Source organism: Mastomys coucha, unplaced genomic scaffold, assembly GCF_008632895.1.
Source record: "Mastomys coucha isolate ucsf_1 unplaced genomic scaffold, UCSF_Mcou_1 pScaffold15, whole genome shotgun sequence".
In the NCBI taxonomy this organism is placed as follows: domain Eukaryota; kingdom Metazoa; phylum Chordata; class Mammalia; order Rodentia; family Muridae; genus Mastomys; species Mastomys coucha.
In genome coordinates, this window is record NW_022196897.1 from 12,701,953 (window position 1) to 12,709,701 (window position 7,749).

The 7,749-nt window shown below is 47.6% G+C and overlaps 1 pseudogene; it reads left to right on the top strand.

The window, feature by feature from the left end:
• Positions 1-7,630: 7,630 nt before the first annotated feature.
• LOC116092718 lies at positions 7,631-7,749 on the top strand (annotated as a pseudogene).

The window sequence follows — 7,749 nt, forward strand, 5'->3', positions numbered from 1 at the left end:
GGCCTCGAACTCAGAAATCTACCTGCCTCTGCCTCCCAAGTGCTGGGATTAAAGGCGTGCTCCACCACTGCTCGGCTCTCCCTTACTTTTTGAGACAGGATCTTTCAGTAAACCTTGAGCTCAGCAGTTTGGCTAGGCTGAGCAGCAAGCCAAAGGGATTTTCCTTCTACCTTGCCAGTTCTAGGACTATGAGCTTGATTTATCACATTTAGCTTTTTCCTTGGGTCCTAGGGATGGAACTTGGGTCTTTATGTTTGTGTATCTGCCCAACCCTGGTCCTGAGTTTCGGTGTCCCTCTTCTGCTCTGCTGAATCTATCCCTATCCAGACAGTTATGGGCTTTCTGTTGCATCTTCTGAGAAACTTGTCTCTTCCCTGGCCTTCCAGCCTCCTTTTCCTTCTCTTCCTGACTTTGTGAATGTGCATGGCACCTTGTAGATGGTCTGCTAGCCGCAGCAGGCTCAGATACAGGTGGGCTCTGTTTCAGGCTCCTGCTTCCAAGGACAGGGCCAGGCAGCAGCTATGCAGCAAATGTTATGACTCCGCCAGTAGGCATCCAGTGAGTGTTATGTGAACCATAGCCTGTAGTTTGGCAGCAACCTGTGTATGACTGTGGCCAGTGGGTATGCAATGAGCAGTAAGTGATCATGGTCAGGACAATAAGTAGTGTAATCATGACCAGTGAGTATGCAGTGAGCTGTGTGTGACTATGGCCAACAGGTTTGTAATGAATGGGATGTGATCATGCCAGCCAGTATATAGTGAGCAATGTATGACAATGCCTGGTGGTGTGCAGTGAGTGTGTATGACAGTGTCTGATGGTGTACAGTGTGTGTGTGTGACAGTGCCTGGTGGTGTGCAGTGGGTGTATATGACAGTGTCTGATGGTGTACAGTGTGTATGTGTGACAGTGCCTGGTGGTATGCAGTGTATAGTGTCAAACAGTGCCTAGTGGTGTGCAGTGTGTATTGTATGACTGTGCCTGGTGGTGTGCAGTGTGTAATGTATGAGAGTGTCTGGTGGTGTGCAGTGTGTAATGTATGACAGTACCTGGTGATGTGCTGTTGATGTTATGAATGGGAATGTTGAGAACTGAGAATGGCTTCCTGCTATAAGATGCCATGCTGGGTTCTGGCCTCAGATCAAGCCACTCCCTCAGACACACCAGGGTGGGTAATCATATGCTGCTTGCTGGTCTCTTCACAAGCTGCCCTGCCACCTGCCTGAGCATGGGGACATTTTCCCCATATATTAACACAGCATCACAGACATGAGACTCAAGAGGGACTGGACTAGAGAGCACCAGCCTTGGTAGAAGAGCTGTCCAGGGAGGCTGGAAGGATATACCATTGTATAGCTCTCTGAGGGGATGGCAGTTCCAGGCATCGTAGGGGTGTTGTGGGTCTCCAGGGGCCTTATGGTACTGTCCTTTCTCAAGACCTTCTGCAGACTCCCATCAGCTCTGTCCATGGGTTGCCCAGTGACCATCAAACAGCCCTGAGAGTGAAACACTCACTGAGTTAGGGTCTGCTGTGAGGCAGAGTGGCCAGGATACCGACGTGCTGGTTACAGTTGGTTCAGACCCAGCGAGCAGAGTCTGACAAGAGGTGAGCGCAGCTCTAGGTGACTCTGTGGAGACCATGTGCCAGAGGACCCTTTGAGGCAGTCAGGTGTCCAGAGTAACATAGCCGTACTCAGCCACAGTACCTAACCAATCAGTGCCCAGCCCTCAGAGACAGGCTTCCATGGTATCTACCACTAATGCTATGTAGTAATATTGGAGTTGACCTTGGGGAAGGACTTTTCAGCATGGGTCCCTACCTGGATTTGTGAAGTACTTAAAATATAGGAGGCTGAGTCAGCTCAGAGCTTAGTAGATAAAGTGACAGCGATGTGTTGCCACCGAATGTCCCTGTACCTCAGCCCTATCCCTACATGAGTCATCCCAGAGTCTGTCTTGTGACTCCCAGAGCCATGTTAGCATGAGGACATCTGGAGAGACACCAGTAGTCCAAATGTCCCTAAGTTTCCTAGACCCCTCCTACAATTCCTCGATGTGGCACTTCTGAAGAATTCATGATTTGTCTGTTCTGAGTTTCAGTAAGTCTGTCTCCCTAGGTTGTAGCTTCCCATCCCCCTCCCTGTGTTCCTGGGAAGCAGGGTCTGGGGTCAAGGTTCAGGCTCTGGCCAGAGGCCATCTGTCTTGCTGTTCCAGACCTGCCAGTAAGCCCAGGATGTCCTTATAGCAACAGCTGTGGACTTGGTCATGTCCTATTCCCAGGTCTGGTGTGGACAGGGATGCGGCCAGAGTCCATGAGGGAGTGTGGATAAAATGAGAGGTAGGAAGGACTGGAGCAGAAGGCTCCAGAAGTAAGCAGTGTTCACCTGGCTTCTCAGCTCTACAGCTCATAGGATCCCTGCTCAGGGAATGCTCCCATAGCCACTTCCTGGAGCCTACCCTCTTGTGGCTTTGCAGAATGCCACAGAACTTGCTTATCTCATCCATTCAGACAAACGCCTCTCTGCATCCTGTTGTTCTTCTGTCATAAGAACAGGATGCAGCAATTGTTTGCAATGTGCGTCAGCATGCCCCTGGACCTGGCCACATCTCAGTGGTGCCATAGAGACCCACTCCTGCCCACAGGCATAACCCATGGTCCATACAGTCTCTCCACTTTCACATGACTGGCCACAGTGTGCACAAGGGAGACTGGTCATTAGGGAGGTTACCATGGAGATGTTTGTCATGCACTGGGCCACATCCTCCAGAAAGACAAGGCTATTAGTGCCACTGGGCCTCAACACTGGAAAGGACAGTACACAACAGGCCCATGGGGAACTATGAGAAGGAAGCTCTATCCACAGGCTGGAAGCTCATAACAGGGGGAGTGCCTTCAGACTGGAGCCCAGAGTGTCTAGTGACAGAATGGAGGAGCTGAAGAACGAATGTGCTTTAACTCTGGTGCCAAGTCCACTAGAGTGGTAACAGGCAAAGCCTGCTCTGTTTTGCTTTCATGGAGTTTTCCAAAGATCCCTCGAACCTTTGTTGGGCTAGCCATGGTTGGTAGGGAACCTAGGAAAGCAGCAAGGTCCCTTAGAAAGCGAGAGTGCCAGGCATGATAGTGCTCAGCTTTAATGCCAGCCTTGGGAAGGCAGAGGCAGGTAGATCTCTGTGAGTTTGAGGCCAACATGGTCTATACAGTGAGTTCCAGCACATCTGGGACTACACAGAGAGACTGTATCTCAAAAAACAGAAAACTAAGGAAAAAAGAAAGCTAGGGAAGCCTGATGGGGAGGGGCAAGGCTGCTGAGCAGTCAGCGTGGACGGACACTGAAGTAAGTGGAAATGGGGTCGGGAACAAAAATCACAGACATTAACCTGGGGGCCTATGTGGTCAGCCTCAGGTCCACCACCAGAAAGGCTGGGCTGAATCTATTGAACTTAAAAAATATGACCCTTTTTATTATTTCTTGGTTACTCTTTATGTGTTTAAAATGGGTGTCATTCTAAGCTCTGAGTAGCATATAAACCATACTGACCTCAAACTTGTAAGAATTCTATTTCTGCTTACCAAGGGCTGGGAGTATAAAAGTCTGCTATTATTTCTAGCTCCTGGGTGGTTTTTGATGTTTTCTTTCTCCCAATTTATTTAATGTGTGCGGGTGTTTTGCCTGCATGTGTGTATTTGCTCCACACATGGAAGCAAATACAAGGAAGTGCACTACACAAGGAAGCTTAAGAGGAGGCCATTGGATACCCTGGGACTGGAGTTACAGATGGCTGCCAGCCACCATGTCAATGGAGCTTCCAGTTTTTAACTGAGGCAAACAGCCTCTTGTATGCAATGTACTGCTTGGGTATAGATGCTAACCTGCCATCATCATGCTCTCGGTTCACAGAGTTGCTTCACCTTCCTGCCTTGAGGCTGCTTTGAAACTGCCTCGACCTGGCATAGTGGTGGACACCTTTAATTCCAGCACTCAGAAGGTAGAGGCAGGTGGATTTCTGTGAGTTCAAGTTATGTTAGTCTACATAAACAAATCCTGTCTCTTGAAAAAGAGCAAGAACACTGCCTCAAGCCAGTGGCACATGGCTTATGAGCCCAGCACTGGAGAGGCTGAGGCAAGAGAGTCACCAGAGCCAAGAGCAGAGGAAAGCTTGATAATAGTAAGACCTGTATATAAAAGGTAGGTAGTACTGTGCTGGAGAGACTTCTCAGCTCTCCATTATTTGCCATTCTTCCAGGGCACCTGTTTTTGATTCTTAGCAACCATGTGGTGGCTCAAAAACCAGCTGCAACCCTAGTTCCAGGGGATTTGATTCTGTCTTCTGGTCATTGCAGACATCAGGTAACACAGACAGAATATATACAAGTAAAACACCCAGACACAAAGAAAGAGTTTTAATTACATTTAAAATAAATTAATTAACTACAAAAAATAACAGACAAGCAAAAACAAATCCTACCTGTTTCATTTTATTTTTAAAAAATATTTATTTATTTTATTTATACGAGTACACTGTAGCTATCTTCAGACACACCAGAAGAGGGTATCAGATCCCATTAGAGATGGTTGTGAGCCACCATGTAGTTGCTGGAAATTGAACTCAGCACCTCTGGAAGAGCAGTCAGTGCTCTTAACCACTGAGCCATCTCTCCAGCCCCCTACCTGTTTTATTAAGTATAGAACATCAAACAAAACAAAGCACCCCGAATCCAACTCAGTGAGTGACGTATGGGTGTATGTCCACAGAAGACAGTCCATTCACCCTTCTGGTCCCCATCTCAGCAGCCACTGCCCATCCAGCAGCCCAGATACCTTTACACACCCTCTACAGCAAACTCTGGGTCATCTGTGTGGTGAACAAGCACACAAGGCTGGGAAATGTCTTTACTGCTGACCCACAGGTTCTGTAGTAGCATTCTGGGGTCACTGTAGACACAGGCTCTGAACCATTATAAGCCCTCACTGATCACCGAGGCCTGGATGCTGGGCCACACATTCACATATGCTAAGTCCATGCTGGTGACAGGGCTTTGTGCAGTGGGACTGTTTGGCAGTGACACTCCTGTACTTAGCAGTCCTTGAACCATCAGTCTTCCCCCAAAGTACTGGGCACTTGGTCATCATGTCCTCTATTGAAGTAAGCCTCATTCTTACCCATCCATTCTTTCTGATTTGTAGGAAATCTTCATATTGCTGGTCTTTTAAACTTCTCAACACTCCAGGGTCCCCTAGCTATCTCCATTGATATCCATGCAGAGTGTGGAGCAGGGTGCAAATTTCAGTAAGGACCCACTTTCCCTGATCTGTACGGCCACCCCAGTGGCATATTAATGTCCTACGTGTGGGCTGGGGTGGTCATTCTTGACCACTGTCTGCCCCTCCTGCCATTTCCCTTACTGTGGCTTGCTGTGAGTTGGGTCTAGGCAGCACAACCCACTTGCAAGTCTGTCTGTGCCTTTTTCTCTGTGCCCAGAATCAGAGTGTAAGACACACATAACAACATTCCTAAGTACAAGGATGCACACATGTCCACATGCACACATAGGTGCATACACATTGCATATATTCAAATCTGTACATATAGACCAGGTTTACATATTGCTGTTTTCATGGACATAGTATGTAAGCTATCAATTTCAAAATTAAGAACTTTGTAGATAATATGGTGCTGCCTTAACTCTGCCTTTGAAAGAAAGATTGGAAACTGGAGTTTGGAGAATTCTCAGGAGTCATTGCCGTATAAGAAAAGAAGAAACCAACAGGGTTGGAGAACCCCATATATTTTCTTTCTGACATGTGGCGGTTACTGAGGTGAGGGTCAAGATATTCTGAATGCTTGGGGAAGTGAGTGGAGGATTGGCTTGGGGTTGTGGTAAGGGTCAGTGTTAGGGTCAGTGTTAGGGCATATTACATTCTGATGGATCAAGAGGAAGTAGAGTTTGGGGTGAAGCTGGGCAAAAGAAATGAAACTTATTGGAAACATAGAGATTTGGTTAGACATACTGTGCTCTTCAGAGACAGAACAGCAGCTAAAACTGGAGTTCACAGTGGTCTGGCTGTTGCTATCACCCCCCTCACTATGCGACCCGGATGTGCTGCCATCTAAGAACACTCAAGCTGGGCTTGTGACTGCTGCAGTCAGGAAGATCTCAGTTTTAGCAGGTCCTTGGGGACGTCTGATATACTCAGCCTCAGGGCCCAGGGCCTTCTTGCAGGCACACGCAAGAGGATTTAGGCCATACAGATCTGGCCAGCTGTTTAGCTGCACAGGGGCAGGGGAGGTGTTCAGGATCAGTGGTGTCACTGCTGAATAACAGGCATGGAGTGAGGGTGGGCATTTTGAGGGTAGATGACTACTAGTGGTCTAGGAGCAAGGGGAGCAGGAGGAGTTGTTTAGGCAAGGCCACAGAGATAGGGTGCAAGGAACTTTCAACATTGCTCTAAAATGGCCAGGGCAAGGACAGAAGCTGAACTGTTCCAGAATAGATAGCCCACACTGTGGTGGGTGAGACCCAGGCTGCAGCTGGGGTGCTGGTGCAGAACGAAGTGGCCAGGAACGTCTGTGGACACAGGACTTGGGGAGAGGGCTACTGAAGTGGTTTCAGGGGCTGAGTGTCAGCGTGGCAAGCACTTTTTGCAAAGGTCTCCAGCTGCTCAGGGAATAATAGCAAGAATCCACAAGAAGGACTGAATGAAATTAAAAAGCCTCCTCAGGGTAGTGGAAACAATAAGACAAGGGGAGGGAGAGACACCTCATCAGTTACAAAGCACACTGCTCATGCAAGGGCCAGGGTTCAGGTTCCAGCACCCACGTCAGGAGGCTCACAGCCTCCTATAACTGCAGGTCCAAAGAACTGAATGTCCTTTTCTGGTCTCCACAAGTTTAACATGCTCAAACCGCCCTCCACACACACACACATACTACACATGTACACTCACATTCTCACTTATACACAGACACACAAACTCACACAACTCACACAATCACATATACTCACACACAGACACACACTGACACACACACAGTAACGCACATACCCTTACACAGACACACACACTCACACAAACACAACTCACACACACAATCACAGACACGCAATCACATACATTCACACATGAACACACACACACTCACAGAAACTCACACACACATAATCACATACACTCATACACACATACACGACTAAAGGTGAAAATAAAAATAAAGAAGAGTAAAAAAGGATAGAAAAAATCTTTGACAACTAAACACCTGATGAGGATTAATATCTAGACTCTATAAAGAGATGAAAAAATAAACAAAAATCCAAGAAAAATGACCAAATTAATTGAACACAGTTCTCAAGAGAAGAGATAAAATGGCTAAAAATCCATGTGAAATGTTCAACGTCCTTAGCCATTGGAAGTGTATTCTCAGGAGTGCACTGAGATTCCACCTCCCCCCAGCCAGAACAACCATCACCAAGAAAATTACCTCAGGGTTGGAGAGACTCCTCCATTGTTCGCTGGCTGCTCTTCCATCGGACCTCGGGTCAATTCCCAGCCCCCATGTGGCAGCACATAACTAGACTGACACACAGACATACATGCAGGCAAAACACCAATGCAAATAAAATAAAAATAGGGTCTACGACCATACCACCCTGAACGCACCCCATCTCTTCTGATCTAGGAAGCTAAGCAGGGTTTGGCCTGGTTAGTACTTGGATGGGAGACCACCTAGGAATACTGGGTGCTACAGGCT